The following is an 18,069-nucleotide window of genomic DNA, read 5'->3' on the forward strand; positions in this document are numbered from 1 at the left end:
GTGTGACAAATGAAAGTAATATCTCTTTCTTGACTCATTATTTGATCAGGCTGCCAAATGTGAAGACATTTTTACACAAAATTATATCAAAATGCAAAATAATTCCAAGAACTGGAGACTACTCACATACAACATAATGAGATCATGTGACAATAAGTAGGCCTACTACATGTACTAATAAAAGACAATGTTATTGTGGAATAATGCACTTATTTTTAATAAATAGTAGGCAGTATACATTATATACTGTGCAGTATTTAATAAGTAGCAAGCTAGTATTCAATTCCGAACACAGTCATTTATTAAGTCTTTCCATTATCCAGAAAGAAAACAGATGACAAAGAGTTGACAGAGAGTGACAGAAAAAACACCGTGAAATATTTTAAAATCGTATTTGTTCCAGGGTTTGTTCCTAAATGAGCAGCTCTAAGTGACATGACAGATTTCATTCAAAGGAATATTTACATATTGCTCATCTGAGACAACACCGCCTGGGGAGAAGATGGCGTCGTGATCATTATAAATGTCTCTGTTAACCTATTAAAAGGAACGTTCCGGGTTCACAACCAGCTACACTGAGCATCTGTGACAAGAAAAATTATTTTGACTTGTCCCTCTGTTAAAAAAAAAAAGTAATGTGATTTCTATTGACTTTCTATTTATTACACATTTCTAATGAAAAGTTTAAATTTTGTAGATTTAAATGATATTTACTGTACATTAAAAATTGAATAACAGTCAAAATTAAAATCAAGTACTTTACATGTGTTTTAGTATGTCAACATATCAAAATAAGTGTACATTAAAGCACAACAAAAGCTTATTCAATTATTATGATTTAAAATGTACATTAAAGTAAAACTTTTAATTTGACATAAAGTGCACTTAAGTGTGCTAAGAAACAGTCCTGAAAGTGTTCTCTCTTTAAGTACACTTAAGTGGGCTTTTATTTAATTTATATTATATTATTTGCAAGTACATCTTAAATATACTTTTATCTTGAAATACACTACAAGTGCACATTTGATACAATCAAGCACACTTCATTTTCACAAGGGTCTACAACGCTAATCCTGGTAATTTTCGCACTATGTTAGATACCAAGAAAGGACCTTACATAATGAGACATTGTCTTCAATCAAACATAAACTGACAATAAGAGTCTGATGATAAAAATCAGCCAAAAACATTATAAACAACAACAATCAGTTTTCACCAGATGTCAGGTATGTGATAACACACCACTGTTGATGAACTGGAAACACTAACGGGAACTAATTCAGTAACAAATTACTAGAAGAACAGTCAAAGTGATATAATTTAGACATCTTTAAATCTGAAATTATACAAATTTTAAAGGGAAAAAAAATAATGTGCTGTAATAATATGAGCTTTATATTTTAAAACAGTTTACTTCTATTGTAAGTGCATTACTGTAATCATGATTTTGCTTTTTTAAACACTATGTTTAATTGCAACCAAATAATCCATTAGTATTCAGATTGATGGCTCAATCAGCTTTCATGTAAACACCTCAATCAATACGACTGAGCTTGATCCGAATGAAATTTTGATTTGATTGTAAGGGATGCTGTAGACCTAAAATAATCCGATCAACAGGAAAACAATAAGCATGTAAACACTTGAATAAGTCTATTTTCTCAATCAGATTCAAAAATACCTTGTTTACATTAGTTTTACATCTTAAAACATGCATAATGTTTTTTTTTACATCCTATGAACCTATATTGCTAAATGTACCCAATTTTTTTTATATCAACAGGAAAATATTCCAGGATAACCTGGCTTCTCTTGAGACTCCCCTGCTTTGTAGCATAGTTATAAAACGGTAAAGCCAACCCAGCACACTGACGTGATTGGTTACAATGTAGTTTGTGACGTAAGAAATAATGTCGATTTCAAAGTGCGTTTTTGAGACTGACAAACCATGTGCAAATTCATAAGTCAACAGCATTTCTGAGTATTTTCTCCTTAAAACTGCAGTAACAAAAAAGACAAAGCATATTAAAAACACCACATAGACATATAGACAACATTAAAAACTGGATTTTCACCACAGGGGGTCTTTAACATTTTAAGAAGAACACTATGCAAACATACTAGTTGTACATCATTTGAAACTGCTACAGCAGCAGGGAAGATGCATGAGCATCAGTTAGAGTTATTTTAACGTTTTCTGTTCAGATGGTAATACACAAATATGGACTTGTCCACATTCAAGCATTTCATACAATGGGCTTAAACAGATTGCCCTTTTACAGCACATCACTAACAGCTGACAGTCATGACCTAACTATGATTTTCATTTACAACAATAAATCCTGAAATTCGGCATTAGTCATTTTTTCGCCATCAGTCACGCGCGCCCTCGAGCTCCGAGGATCTCCTGTCCTTGGCTCATTTTGAGTCAATTGTTAAATGGAGACTAGCTCTGACCGGATCATTTGAATCAGTGAGTTGTTGATCGAGAACAGATGTAATCAGACGGTTCAATTCACAAATGAATCATTTTTGAACCACTTTAGCAAGTTCATGGTTCATTGAAAAGAATCAGCTCATTTATGAATCAGACACCACTATCACACCTCTGAGCGGGTGACAATTTCTTCAGTTCAAAAGAACAAGGAAAGACTTGTGTTGGATTTACTTTGAAACAATTTTCATGCAGGAATTGCGTGTACTTTTTACAAATAATTACAAAGAAACAGCAAGTAACAAATCGAATTAACCTTGAGGTTTTGAAGCAGAATGACTGAAATAGTATTTTCTTGTAAAACGTACTCCAATAATCTTTTTTACAACTATGAAAAATCATTTTTTGTTCTGAGCAGTTAAACTGAGCTCCGTTCTTCAGAAAAAATCTCCAGGTCCCAAAAATTCTTCAGTTTTCCACCATCTTTTGCATATTTGAACTCTTTACAACAGTGACTGAATGATTTTGAGATCTGTCTTTTCACACTGAGGACAACTGAGGGACTCAAACACAACTATTAAAAAACATTCACTGATGCTTCAGAAGGAAACACAATGCATTAAGAGTCGGGGGGTGAAAACACTGCGGTAAAGGGTTCAAATATGCAAAAAATGCTGGAAAACTGAAGAATCTGCAGGACCTGGAGATTTTTTCTGAAGAACAGAGCTCAGTTTAACTGCTCAGAGCAAACAAGGGACTCATGAACAACCAAAAAAACAGTCGTATCATCCAGGTAACCACACAGAATCAATGGTTCACATACTTATGAATAGGGTTATTCATAATTCAGCTATTCAAATTCAAATTCAGCTATTTTTTTTGTCTTGTGGATTATATGTAAACATCTTTTATGTAAAATATCTTATTCAGGACAGTACTAAATAAAAAATAACATGCATTTTGTATTATCTCCCTTATTTGATTAAAATTATTAACATTTTCACAGATTCTGCATGTGGTTCACATACTTTTTCTTGCAAGTGTATGTGAATCAGATTGCAAAGTTTAGGGTAAACAGAACTTTCAGAATCTAAAATCGGATTGGATTCATTCAGATTGATGGAAATTAGTGCACATACCTGAAGCATGAGACTAAATCACTTTCTGTGGTAATCAACATCATTCAACAAATGCAGCGTTCCAAACCCGTAAGACTTTTGTTCATTTTCTGAACATTGACATCACTTCTAGGGCTGCACAATTTATCGCACGATACAAAAAATAACATTGAACTTAAACGCGATTATCGCTTAAATGCGATTCTTAGTGCTATTATGAAATCGCGAAGGCTGCGGTTGTTATTATTTTTTTATGCGCAGCTTGTCAGTGAAGTATGGCTCCAAATGCTAATCCATCTGAAAGCACTGTGATTTTGAGTCGCTTATAATGTACATTTGAAAAAGCAACACGCGTCAAACATCTTTCCAGACATGAGAAGCATTTATTAACATCTTGTCCAACAAAAGACAACATTTAATAACATGTTTTACTCCAAACTCACTTCATAACGACAGCTGAGCATCCTTCTGTGAGATAATGTGGCTTCTTTCACAGAATAAGGCAGTCGTGTGTTTATTAGCCGTGTTTAATCAATCAAAGTGTTTAAATCTTCTGTTTATTCAACTACAGCGATATGAGGTGTGTTATCTTCTTCTGCTGCAGGGCATATTTTGAGTTTCTGCACAACAGCGCCCTCTGGTGTTCAGATGGAGAAGCATTTACTACTGATCACAGAGCCGTACAGCTCTGACAAGCTGCGCATTAAATAATCACAGCCTTTGCCAAATTGCGTGCGATTTAATCGCGATAAATCGTGCAGCCCAGCGTATGCAACTACTACTCTCAAGCCCCAGAGAGATAATAAAGACATCATAAAAGTAATCCACATGACTCCAGTGGTTTAACCTCAATTTTATGAAGCGACGCAAGTGATATGTTTGCTCAAAAAACAATTTACCACTTTATTTACAAAATATTAATTTCCAACACACATTTACGAGAGCACCACGATGCACGTGTGTTGTGTTGACGCGAAAGCTTGAAAGTGGCAGTTGCATAGGCTGTCAATGGAAGGACAGAAAGCTCTCCGATCTCCATTTGTGTTCAGAAGATGAACAAAAGTCTTACGGGTTTGGAACAACATGAGGGTGAGTAATTAATGACAGAATTTTCATTTTTGGGTGAACTAACCCTTTAACTTGTATTGAATGTCCTTAACCATGTCTTTAAAGTTTTGATGCAGACTATTGACATAAAAGAGTTATTGATGCAGTTATTGACATAACAGAGGTCACTGGTATTATCATTATGCGTTCCCAATGATGAGGGCAATTAACTTCCTATTTTTTGGCATCGTTTTAATTACTGGATGGATAATGCATTTTATTTGCTTAAATGAAAGTTAGTACGGACAATAGCATTCATTATCTGTCCTTCTGCAGAGCATGCTGTTCTCGTCTGTTGGCATACGGTGCCAGCCATGTTGTCTGACTGCGTTGGTCTTGCCAGCTTCAGAGACACTGAGGCAGCGGCTGCCATACCGAAAAAGGCACTTCAAATTGGCACTTTGATGCACTGAGACAGAAAAGTAGAGGAAGGAGGAGTGCAATGACGGCGGAGTGAGTTTTGGAATGGAGAGACGCTACAAGAAACATGAGAGAGGAAGAGAGTTTTCACTAGGGATGTGCAAAACTACACATTTTCAAAATGGACTAGTCAAAAGTGGAACTGTTTCTAACTTGACATGCCATCTGCACAGAATGCATAACCATTCAGAAGTGTAAAAGACGGATATTCGTCATAATCAACCATCCCTAGTTTCCACAAGATAATACATTAGGATGTATTATGGAAGAAATGCATATATGCACGTTTAGGTTTGATAAGAAGATGAGACAGTGACAGGAACGGACAGAGATGATAATTTGGACAGACAGCTCTTTCAGTATCTCCTTCAAAGGCGTGAAGATTCTGAACACAGCAACTACTATCACAGTTTTATGCAGATCACTCTCCTGGAAACATGCTAATGTACATGCAAAAACACAGTGAGTGCACGTTCAGTGATTCTCAAACATTTATGGAATTATTCTATATGCCAGTGCATTGGCCATTAAGAGAATATAGAAAACAGACGCCCTCTGGTTAAAGCTAATCATCACCGAACACTCTTCCACAATCTGTTTTTTTTTTAATACATTGCTCAAGGCATAATAGAGAAGACTTTAATATGTCAAAACCTCAAAGGATAAGTCTCACTGCACTGGTTCAAATTCATTGGAATTTGTTTAATTATAGTCCATTTTGCTCATTGAATAATAGTTTGTACAATGATCTAGGATTTACTTTGGGCTCTAATTCAATAAAAATGCATTTCATTTTACGTATTTCAGAGTGAAATAGAATATTCCTCAGTGAAAAGTCATTATTAGATTAAATATTATAAAAACACAGCATTTTTGAATCATCCAAAAGAAGATCAGAAACATTCATTCAGAAAGCAAAGATTTTATTTGATTATGAGAAATAAAGTAGCATTTTTGAGATTTTGGCCCGGTTTCACAGACAGGGCTTAGCCTAAGCCAGGATTAGACCTTATTTTAATTAGTATATTTAAGTAGCTTTTATAAACGTTCAAGAAAAAAACATTACTGGTGTGAATTTTGAGACAAAACAATGGCACTGACATATTTTAAGATATGTCAGTACAAGTTGCTTTCAGTTAAAACAGCTCAAACATGCATTTTAGTCTAGGACTAGCTTAAGCCTTGTCTGTGAAACTGGGGGATAAAGTCAAATTTTAAGAAATAGCCACAATTTTTATTTCTATAACACCTTTCTAGAGCAAGCGTCACAAGGTGCTTTACATCCAAAATATAAAAGAGAAATAAAAAAATACGAATAACAGACAATAAAAACAATCAAAAGAGAAAAAAAAAAAATACATGTAGGAACATTTAGACAAAAGCAAGTTTTAGTTTTTTAATGAGTTTTTAGCTGCTAGATCCAAAGGGAGAGCATTGCACAATTTAGGAGCAACTACCTCAAAAGCACAATCACCTTCAGTCTTTAGTCTAGAGCAAGGGACAGCTAACAAGATCCGTTAGGAGGATCTCAGATTCCTGCTGGAATTATAAGGTGAAATTGTGAAATATAAAATAAAAAAAAATAATTGCAATTTTAAGAAATAGTTGCAATTTGTCACAAAATATGTAATTATTGTTTTTAATTAAAATAATAAATAGGGGCCTAAAGTTGCAACTGTAAGATATTAAGTCAAATTGTGAGAAATAAAGTATCAGTTGTGAGATAATAAAAAAATAATAAATGCAAAATGCAATTTCAGTTTAGGATTGCAATAATTATTTTGTGATTAATATTATTTTTCCCTAATTAATTATGAGAAATAAAGTTACACCTGACATATTAATTAAAATTGTGAGAAATAATGTTACAACTGTGAAATATAAAACAAAAATGAATTGCAATTTCAAGAAATAGTTGTATTTTTCACAAAAATTGCAATTATTATCATATTTACCTAATTAATTACAAGAAATAAAGTTGCAACTGTGAGATATTAAGTCAAATTGTGAGAAATAAAGTATTTTGTTGAGATAATGTAATTTGAGATTGCGATTATATTTTGTGATTGCTATTATCATTTTTCCCTAATTAATTTTAAGAAATAAAGTTGCAACTGAGATATTAAAGGGGACCTATAATGTCCCATTTACAAGATGTAATATAAGTCTCTGGTGTCCCCAGAATGTGTCTGTGAAGTTTCAGCTCAAAATACCCCACAGATCATTTATTATAGCTTGACAAATTTGCCCCTATTTGGGTGTGAGCATTTGTATTTGGGTAATTTGTGTGTGTCCCTTTAAATGCAAATTAGCTGCTGCTCCTAGCTGCTTTCCAAAAGAGGGCGGAGCTTTAACAGCTCTCGCTTCAGCTGCTCAACAACAACAAAGCTGGAGAATCTCACGCAGCCAAAATGAGGATTGTCAGTAACGGTGTTCAGCCTTACATTGTTCAAACCGGAGTCGGACACTGATGGAGAGACTCAGGAAGAAGTTACAACTTTTAGAATGAAACTGGACGTTCCTGAATGGTTAGTGGATAAATTTATGTAGTTGATTTAACTCATCGACTTGCATATGCCGTCATGTTAATCTTCTGTGCAAAACCTGTATGGACGCCCACTATATAGCGTACCTGTTTGACAAACAGAGCAATACACACCCGGCTAACGTTTATGATTGCTATCAAATGTTGTGAATGGTCTAATATTTTTTCCAAAATATCGCTCGGACAGAAACGCTCCTTTTTTAGCAATCGAACTTGTCAGGGTCAACTTGCAGGCTATTCAAGCTAACAAGACTCTAAATAGTGTTCTGTGCTCGTCTGTGCAGCCAACGACAGAACAGTTAGCATGCTTTGCTCGAACTTTTGCCATGGCGTTAGAACTGGTACACCGTTTTCGCTTGCGAAAAAACAAAATGACAGCGCCGTGGGTGGAAACGTGCAGATTAAGGGGTGGCAATATTATAATAAGACCAATCATTTCACTTCTTAAGACCTCAATGTATCTAGTAAACAATCTATAGAAATATTTGAAATTACAAGTAAAAGTCTCAATTAAAAAAAAAAAAAAAAAAAGCATTTTATTTTTTACTCTGACGTGGAAACAGGTTTTCATGATAGTCCAGGTAGGCTACAGTGAATATGTTTGTTGTTGGATTGCAATTGTAACTGTCAGTCACACATAAGTACACAAGTCCACATACATTTCCTGCCAAAATGCAGCTGCCGTGAATCTCTCATTCCTGTTCCTGAGTGATTTATTCAGTACTTCTGTTCTCTCATATGCGGTGCTATCTACCTCTCTCTTGTTCTTTCTCTCTGCCTTTCTGACATTCTCAATAATTGTCACCTTCTTACTCCTTTTTCCATCCTGTGGTTATCTTTCTCCATTTTTTCCCCATCCATTGCTTCTCTGGAGCTGCCTTTCCTTTCCCGACGATCAAGATGGTAAAAGAAATGGGGCCGAATTATTGCCCGAGATAACAGGAAATGTGCATGTACGCTTGCTTAAGTGTGTGTGTGTCAGTCTGTACGTGTGTAAGCCATGTAATAGCACCATCCTTCCTCGAATCACACACATGCACACATGAAATCAGCTGGGGTCTCTCACATGGAAAACTACAAGAAAATATAACTTGGTCAGAATGTAATTCATTCACATGGCACCTAATGACAAGTTTTGCCACGCCATCAAACATAAAACTGGGTCAGCCATCAAGGAGGACATGAGCCAAAGCTGAACAGATTTTTACATTATGTAAATGGTGCGTCTAGTTAGACCACCAGCGTTAATATAAATAGCTTGGTTTGTGTGGCACTTAGAAAACGCAGCTCATACATACGGTCGGACAATCATCAGCCATACGGTCCCTGTCTTTGCTCCTCTCTCTGTTTCTGCCACAAATACTTTATCCTTTATCCTCTGTGCTCTCTAGATCTGTCCGCCTCACTCAAATCCTCTCACAAACATATTCTAAACAACAGATGCTCTGTTTTCACAAATAATGCATTCTGAGCAAAAAAAAAAAACAGGAAGACATTAAACTGATAAAATACAGTTTTCAAAGCAAGAGCACAAGGAATGCACTTGGAACAGAGGAAAAAAAGACATCAAAAACTGAACAGTAATGAAGAAACAAATGAATTAGGGATGGAATATTAGTGTACTGCAAACCGTGCAGTATACAGTATATTAAAACAGAAATGAGTACTTTCTGCACCACTAGCATCACATTTCCATTTCCATTGGTTGGACAAACAAATAGTTCCGCCCCAAACTCACACCATTGGTTAACTGCGTCAAGCTAGTCAAGATGCTCAAACAAATAGAGTAACATTTCGATAACACCACATTGTCACAGAGTTTACACTTCTCAGGAGAATTAACTACACATAAGGGCTTTTCACACTTGAAATAGTTAACCCTGGGTCATTCTAAACCCTGGGTAAATGGAGTCCTGGGGTTATCTTGATTCACGTCTCACACTGCTTGTAATCTACCCGGGGTTAACAATTAATCCTTGGTATTCATAAGCTGACGTTTCACATTGTACATTCCTAAACCCTGGGTTAACGTACTTATTTGCATAATTGCGGTGTCAGTGTCATTGATTGGATAAACACAGCACACGACCTGCTTACATAGCTCTAGCATTGTGCATCCTCGTATTGCGACTGTACTATCGAGTTTATATTGAATGGACATTTCGGACTGTAAAGGTAAGAATGAAACGGTCTCTTTTTCACTCAAATTGTCATGTTTTCTGTCAGCATTAGACATTTTTCCTCACAAAGCTGAATGTCACAAAAATGTGAGAATATATTATATATATATATATATATATATATACACACACATATATACAGTATGTACATATATATATATATATATATATATATATATTAGTAGTAGTATAGAACAGACATGTCAGAAATCAGTGGATGCTGTGGGCCAGACTGGTGCTCTGTTAGTGCTGGATGTCTACCAGAAACTAGAGCAGAAATTCATCAATATGTCAGTGCAGGATGATCACGGACAGTAATACACATTGTCCATAATACAAACAAAACACAAATTAAATAACAGCATTCACATACAACAAATATACATTCAGTGTGTTATGCTAAATACTGAAAATATTTCCACTTTCTTAGTGATAGCAGGGCACAGAGAAGCAATAATGGGAAAGAAGGTTAAAAGATATCAGGAAATGATGTAAGCTGGTCAGGCTGAGTGATGAACACAACACACAGAATTAGCTATGCATGTGCATTGATTATCACTGCTAATACACACATGCACTCATGCAATAAATACGAGAGGTCAATGGAATAAGAAGAGCAAAGGACTGTGGGTACTAAATAAAGGGGCAGCAATCTCTGAGCACTGACATTATGTCTAATGCAGCGTGCCAACCTTCTCCTTCCTTCCTCTCCTATCAGCTCAAAGAGAATAAACTACAACTCTCAATGACACTCTCAATGAAAGCATAAATTTAACCCCTTAACTGTCACCGATGCTTGGCGCTTGCCTTTTTTCCCTATCACATATTTCCCTATCAGGTATTATTAGAAAGTTTAAACACTCAAAATTCATCTTCTGAAAACCGTTTTGAAATTGGATATTGCGTAGAACCATGGAAATCCTTTCAGCGGGTTCCTCCCCCTAGTGGGCATTGTCATGTTTCATATTACAAAATTTATTTTAAGTATATTTTATAATCAAAACTTGACAAAACACATATCGTCAGAAAGGTCTGATACTCAAGGTTCCATATTTGGTGACTGTTTTGTGATAGAAGTGATATTGTGACAGAAATTTATTAATTTGTTACAGGAGAATACATCCCAAAAAAAATTAAATGTGGGTGTCACCCGGTGGCTATTTTTGGTATTACACCTAAACAAATCTCATAGTAACTTAAATTTTTGTGACATCGGGCCCTACCATATACCCAGCGCAATGCGGCGCAAGTGTTTTTTACTAGTTTCAGCCCGACGCAGGTATCATTTTCATGTCCTGCGCCACGTTGCTTAAATAGTAGCAAATGCATTTGCGCCCATTTGTGGTCTGGTCTGAAAACGAGGTGTGTTCAGGCGCATTGTTGGCGTGTTGCTATTTTGAGGTAACTGAAATAGACTGCGCCATTGACCAACTGAAACTTGGTCTAAAGTCAATGGCGCAATATTTGTTTTGTTATTTAAAGAGTGCATTAGTAATATGCACCTATATGCGCGCGTACACTCTGCTTATTACACAAACAGGGATGTGCAGCAGCACACAAACATGCCAAATATTAAAAATAAAAGGATTACAATGTAAAAGATTATTATTGTGTACATAAAGATAAAAATGCTTTGGTGGAAACAGGCTTGTCACGTAGATGATCTGCACTCGCGCTTTAACCTTGCGCACAAGCAGATCTGTTTCCTCACTAGAGAAGCATTCAGTTTTTCCACTTGCAAATTCCGCCATGTAAATAGCGAATCCGGCATGGTGCGAGCGCAACTGGCTTTTTAATTGGACTGGGAGATGAGACCATTTTTCCCGTCCTTAAACTAGCAAAAGTGGATTCGGACATGCCCTAAGAGCACTTGTGCTTTAGACCATGCACTTAGATCGTTAAAATAGGGCCCATCAACTTCAAATTTGGAACACAACTTGGTTAGACATATTTTATAACAATTTTATATATTTTTTGAAAAATTATTATAAAATAAATGTTTAGTACAGTACATATGCTTTGCAGTAAACTTCAACTTATATAACTTTTTTACACTTTCACTTCAGCAATAATCTGCTGAGTGTCTTCTTTAAAAAGAGACCAACCTTAGGTCTGTATTCCAAAGCCTTCATGAATTACAACCATTTAAGTTTGGATAGTGCATTTTCACATCTTTCCTCAAAAAGGGGGTGACAGTTAATTAAATGTGTAAACAAAATGATTCTGGAAACTACAGAAGGATGTTCACCATTGTCCACTGTCCTACTGATTTCCCTACTTTCATAATAAATGCCCTAATTTCACAGCCAAATTCACAACTGCAAAGTTGCAATGTTCATAACCATTTCTTGCTCTCAAGAACAGCAGAATAGTGAAACAAAGGCTAGGTTTCTTTTCGAATAGAAAACAGTGCATTCTCTAACAGAAAAAAAAAAGAACAGTTCAGAGGTTTATTTTCTGTCAGAGAATTATTCTAATTGCTATTTTCTGCCATCTGAGTCTTGGAAAGAAAATAAATGCAGACAGAACCAGAGCAGCAGGGCAAGTTTCCACTGCCACGGTGCCAAAGGGATGCCACGGCAGAAGTCTCTGTCAAGCTCTGGCTGTAAAGAGCAGCAGGTGTCTCAGTGAAGGGCTGAAGGGGCATAGCTATATTTCCATCACACCAGATGTGAGCTATGACTGAGAGTATAAAGGTGAATTCAGAGGGCAAACAACATGATAATATAGCTCACTGTCTGTAGCTCTCTGTGCATTCATTCATTAGAGCTCAACATAACCCTTTCATCATTAATAAGGATTAGTTTAACACGATTTTGAGAATGGATTTGTTGTGGTTTAAATATCTATGATAAACCGACTAATTGCATATGCAGTCTACGTTAGTTTTCCCGTGCGATTAGAGACATTTGCATGTATAATGATAATGCAGTGGTAAAATACTGTAAATAAATCATTTATTTTTTATTAAGAAAATTTTCATCAATCTAAATATGAAAAAATCCTTCAGTCTGCCAGCAATGGGAAGAGGAATAAAGTCGGTCTCGTAAACAACTGCTGCGAGAAATCAATGTTGGGTCGCCTATATGGCTCATAGCACTGGAATCATTGACATTATAGAGTGTCCTGTTGCTTTCTAGTTAATGCTGCATGAACCTGCTTGTGTGCATATTCGTAAATTCATTCGTCAGATAGGTTCATCAAAACATAACTACTCAATAAAACAGCGCTGATTGAATTTTTGTAATTTGCATTCACCCCTATAATTGTGAATCATCATATAATCAGAAATACAGCCCACTGCATCAATGTTTAAAAATAATTAGCATCTTGACTGGTTGTTTTGGATATTAACCAAATTTGTAATTGTTGATTGGTTCTTATTTTTCTGCATTTGCGCTGTTGGAAACCTAGAACAACAAATGTTTTTTTTTTACACATTAGGCTGATATCATTTTACGTGAAGAAGACATCTAGAAAGTTGGCTCTAAACCCAAGTTTGGCCAGAAGTATCAATCGACCCGTCTGAATTTCCAGTGGCATCCATGGCAAATGTTCCCCCCTTAACAAATAAGAAATCCAAGCTTGGAAAGCAACACTGGCATCTGGGATGTCTGTGCACTTGCTGCGAGTAGATACCATTAAGCTGTGTGTCAGTCAGAATGCCACAAAACCCACCCATCAATTACGTGAACTTGAGTTTGCGCTGTAAACGAGTTCATGTTGAAACGTTGCTGATAATAAATAACTGCACACTACTAAAGCATGCACTGAAAGGTTTGTCTTGATACAAACCAGACCTCTAAACCCCCACTCACACCATCAATGACTTGCAGCAACAAAGCGACCTGAACTTGTGCAATCTGACAAGGAACAACATCTTAACAGTAGTGATGTTCATTACAGTTACTAGGGAAACAAAGTGCCACAGTGTCCAGAAGTCATTGGCTGCATCCGAATATGCATTGTACTCTACTATTTAGTAGGCAAAAAATAGTATGTGAAAGACTAGTATGTATTCACAATGTTCATAAAACTAATAGTTCCCCTAGGGCCGTTTTCCTGGTTGCATTCGCACCGCCTGAAGTGAGGGTTGGATTTTCTCCTTAACTCCAGAGGTCCATCTATCAATGTTTTCAGTGTTCGTAGAGTTAGTTTTTGGAGTAAATATATAGGCTATAAACTGTATGTGTACATGGCTTTTTAAAAATGGCACTGGTAGTTCCTATAGTGCTGGTTTATGTTGCCTTCACGTGCTCTCAGAATTATTGTAAATACGAGTTTCCTATGTAAAAACTGCTCATGAACGCCCTCCCATTTCGAAAGTTGAATGCGATGAGCTTGTAATCACGACTTCAGAAGTGGGAATTATCAAATTTCCCATAGCACATGAAAGCAGCATTAGACCCTACTCTGAAATAGGAGCTAATTTAGTTCCCCCAAAAGGAGTTCCTAGAACTAAAATCGTTCCTAGTTCCTGTGGTGCAAACACGGCAAAATCCGGGTACTTCCGCCAATAGTTTTAGGAACTATGAAAAGGTTCCTCCAGTGCGAAAGCCCCTATTTTTTCCATCACCCTGTTTTTATGCACATTTTGAAGTATGATCGCATCAGAAACGAGTGATGGAAACGGCCAATTTCGAAAAAAAAAAAAAATTCACGCTCGTTTGAGGTGGTTTTTAACTTGTGCGAAAAAGAGTTAATGCGAGAATGGAAGATGGAAACACATTTGCTCAATAAATTCTGACATAGCGAACATTAAACATCTGGATTACATTCATACTATATAGACCATACAGTCATAATGGTTGCGAAGTAATTACTTACTTATTAGAACTACCTACTCGGAGAGTATGTGAATTTGGACGTAGCCATTCACTTTTAAAAAGAGTTTGTCATGCAAATGGGCAGCAAGGCTACCCAGCTACCATTAAGGCCATGATATACTCAGGACAAAGTTCTTTTTCATTTTTCGCTTAGGGGTAAAAAGCTGTTTGAAATACCTTTTCAGCTGTATACTGTTCCCAGATAGCACACGTACATCTGCAAGATGTCTGTTAAAGATGTGTACAAACATCTGATCGATGTCTTAAAGATGTCAGTTTTACAAACATTCTAAATCATAAATATCTTAAAGACATCTTCTAAACATCTATTTGACATCTGACAGGAAACGTCCTATAGTCGTATTGCAGATGAACAAACACTCTAAAAATACATCTTCTAGATGTAAACACACATCAAGTAGATGTCTGTGAGATATGTATGTGTGCTTCCAGGGTAAGGGAACATCCTGACATCACCACCTCTGCTGAGAGTGCCACTTAGATGAATATGTAAATATGCGCTGCACACTTTCCTCTCAATAACAAAATAAACACAACAAAAATGACAGCATCATAGCGATGTGGATGTCTGCAAAAGCGCTACAATTCAGAACTTTGCAGTCAAGTCACGTCTCATTTATATACCACTTTGTACAATATACTGCTTTAAAGCAAGCAGCATTTAACATGAAAAACAGTGTTAGTCTTGCTTTCAATTAAAATTACAACATCAGTTTATACTATAAAGCAGCTCTCCAGTTTCTATACTTGCATCTGACCTCGACAGACTGAACAGAAGAAATAAACCAGAGATTTCCATGTCAAAGAAGGCGGAGCCTCAGAGCACAACTACCTATTATGTAATCGCCACAGACCAATGTTAGTTAACTGGAGCAAATTATTTGGGAAAGTTCGCTTTGGCAAGCTGATTCAAATTCCTGAAACAAACTCCAATAAAAACTTTGTTTTGGCCTGATTTTGTTCGAAACGACGTCACACCAGTTCATTCTTCAATTTCGCATGAAGTATATCGGCGCCTTTAGGAGTGCAGACAGTGATCCACTACGAGATACAGCTGGACAACACAGAAGAGAAGAAACATAAAAACCAACAGAACAGCAACTTATGTATTCGCTGCCAGTGTGAACAAGTCTTACGTTTAGAAGCGGTTTAATGTTTGAGGGCTGATTTCAGTTTCACTTTGGATCAAATTTAAATTACTCCAACAAAAACAGAACACAGTCGATCACGATCACCACATCTGCGTTTGTGAATCATTGTTAGGTGTAGTAGCTCAAAATTGTTGATAATCGCAGTCACAAAAAATATTAGTACTGTAGTTATTTTACACAGTGTATTTGTATCTTGTACCTTACACAGATTTGAAAATTATTGCTCTGATATATGATTTTTTTTCTTCATCAAAATTTCCATTGGCGTTTCAAAAATGATTTTCAAAAGATTTCTAAAGATGTCCAATCGCGAAGCGTTTACCGCGCATTTTCGTCTTCACGTTGCCACAGAAATCAACGTAGCACACATACTCTCCAAGATGTCATTTAAAGAGAGATTAATCTGGAAAACATCCGATAAACATCTTTTTAAAAAATAAGTTTTACATACATTCTAAATCATAAACATCTTAAAGACATTTTCTAAACGTCTATACAACATCTGACAGGAAAAGATGAACAGATGAACAAACGTCTACCGTCGCATACATGCTAACAATTCAGTTAGCGTAAATTCGTAAGGTTTTTAATTTTCGAGGTTTTTAGTTGAGCAAGATTTTATGTTATATGTTATACCCCGAAGAGCTCTCACACACAGTTCAAACGCGATAACGATTTTATGCAATATTTCTGCGGTCTACGGGCATCAAACGGAGTTGACTTGGGTCATGCGCGTGAAACCGGTTTCACGAGACAAGGATCATATTAGACAAACTTACGATTTGCTTATTTAACAATCATATAAACGACGGAATGATCTTGCATTAAGCTCGACACTTATCAATGTATCTGCACTAAACTAGCGTGAGCTCAAAGTTTAGATTAGAGGTGGAACATGCAAAACCCGGTAACATTATAATATCAATATAATATAATAATATATTGCAGTAGAGCGCAATAATTTGGGGGATGAAATTATGCAACATCGCCTGATGTTTCGCATCTATCGAGTGTGACGAACTCCAGTGGGCTTTAAAGGAGCTTCCCTATGTCATGTTTGATATAGAAGTGCTCCGTTATAGAACACGAGCACAAAATGAATACATAAATAAATAAAGCAATACACACTTAAACATCAAGATCGCTAACCTATATGACAACACCAAACTCTAAAGATGCTTCATGTGCAAACGGCGTCCTGTGAAGCACATTTTAAGGTTCATATAACGGGAGAAGGGTGGCTTCCACGGTCGCCAGGGCAAAGTCATCATTTCAATGAGCGAGCATGCATCAGCAGACTTATTTACCTTACAGAATGATCACAATCCACTGGCGAATGTGTCTCCAAAAAATCAGCTCGTGAATCCCTTCTCCGGCCCCAAGTCCCTCCGTCCACTCTTATCCAAGTCTGGCAAACGTTGAGCAAGAGTCTGACAGCAGCGGAACCCTCCGTGAAGTCTCCGGTTGCACGAGCGCACGAGTGGGCGGGACCTCTAGCGGTTCAGTTTCTACACCATCGGTAATTATTTGAGGATTCTGGCGCATCTATTGTGACTGATTGTCATTAATGCTTGCCTAGATATAGACATATAGAGAATCATGTGTGATTTAAGGTTCATGTTCCTGCCGCCATGTCTTGACCTGCTGTTACTAGGCTGTCTTCTTCCCTACGATTTTTATGGGCTAATATTTCAACTTAATATTTAAAATAAATAAATCATGTACTTGATTAAGCAACATTAAGGCGTCCTTTTACCTCCAACAAAACACATTTCCCACTTCATGCATTAGTCGGCCGATTAATTTCATTTTTTTATTATCCGACTAAAATGGAGACTTTATCTTTTATCCCATAATGGATAATGGACACAACTGAAGTTGTCTGAATAAACTTATAAAGCATAGTCTACAACACCTATCTATTGTTTATGTGCACATTACATACTTACAAAATAATAATAAAAAAAAATACAACAAAGTACCCTAAATTGTCATATTTATTTTAAGCTTAAAGGGATAGTTCACCCAAAAAATGAAAATTCTGTCATTTACTCACACTCATGCTGTTCCAAACCTGTATGAGTTTCTTTCTTCTGTTGGACACAAAAGAAAACATTTTAAAGAATGTTGGTAATCAAACAGTTTACGGCACCCATTGACATCTATAGTAGGGGGAAAAAAATAGTATGGGTGCTGTCGACTGTCTGGTTACCAACATACTTTAAAATATCTTTTTTTGAGCTCAAAATAAGAATGAAACTCATACA

The 18,069-nt window shown here is 36.3% G+C and overlaps 1 protein-coding gene across 1 annotated transcript in view; it reads right to left on the reverse strand.

Moving 5' to 3' along the window:
• Window positions 1-17,402, reverse strand: part of jupb (junction plakoglobin b) — a 78,115-nt gene extending 60,713 nt beyond the window's left edge. The window contains exon 1 of the mRNA XM_051873370.1: window positions 17,110-17,402. The gene's annotated coding sequence lies outside the window, so the exon portion shown is untranslated. The remainder of the gene's footprint in view (window positions 1-17,109) is intronic.
• Window positions 17,403-18,069: the final 667 nt, after the last annotated feature.

The sequence above is a fragment of the Ctenopharyngodon idella genome, chromosome 19, assembly GCF_019924925.1.
Source record: "Ctenopharyngodon idella isolate HZGC_01 chromosome 19, HZGC01, whole genome shotgun sequence".
Classification (NCBI taxonomy): Eukaryota; Metazoa; Chordata; class Actinopteri; order Cypriniformes; family Xenocyprididae; genus Ctenopharyngodon; species Ctenopharyngodon idella.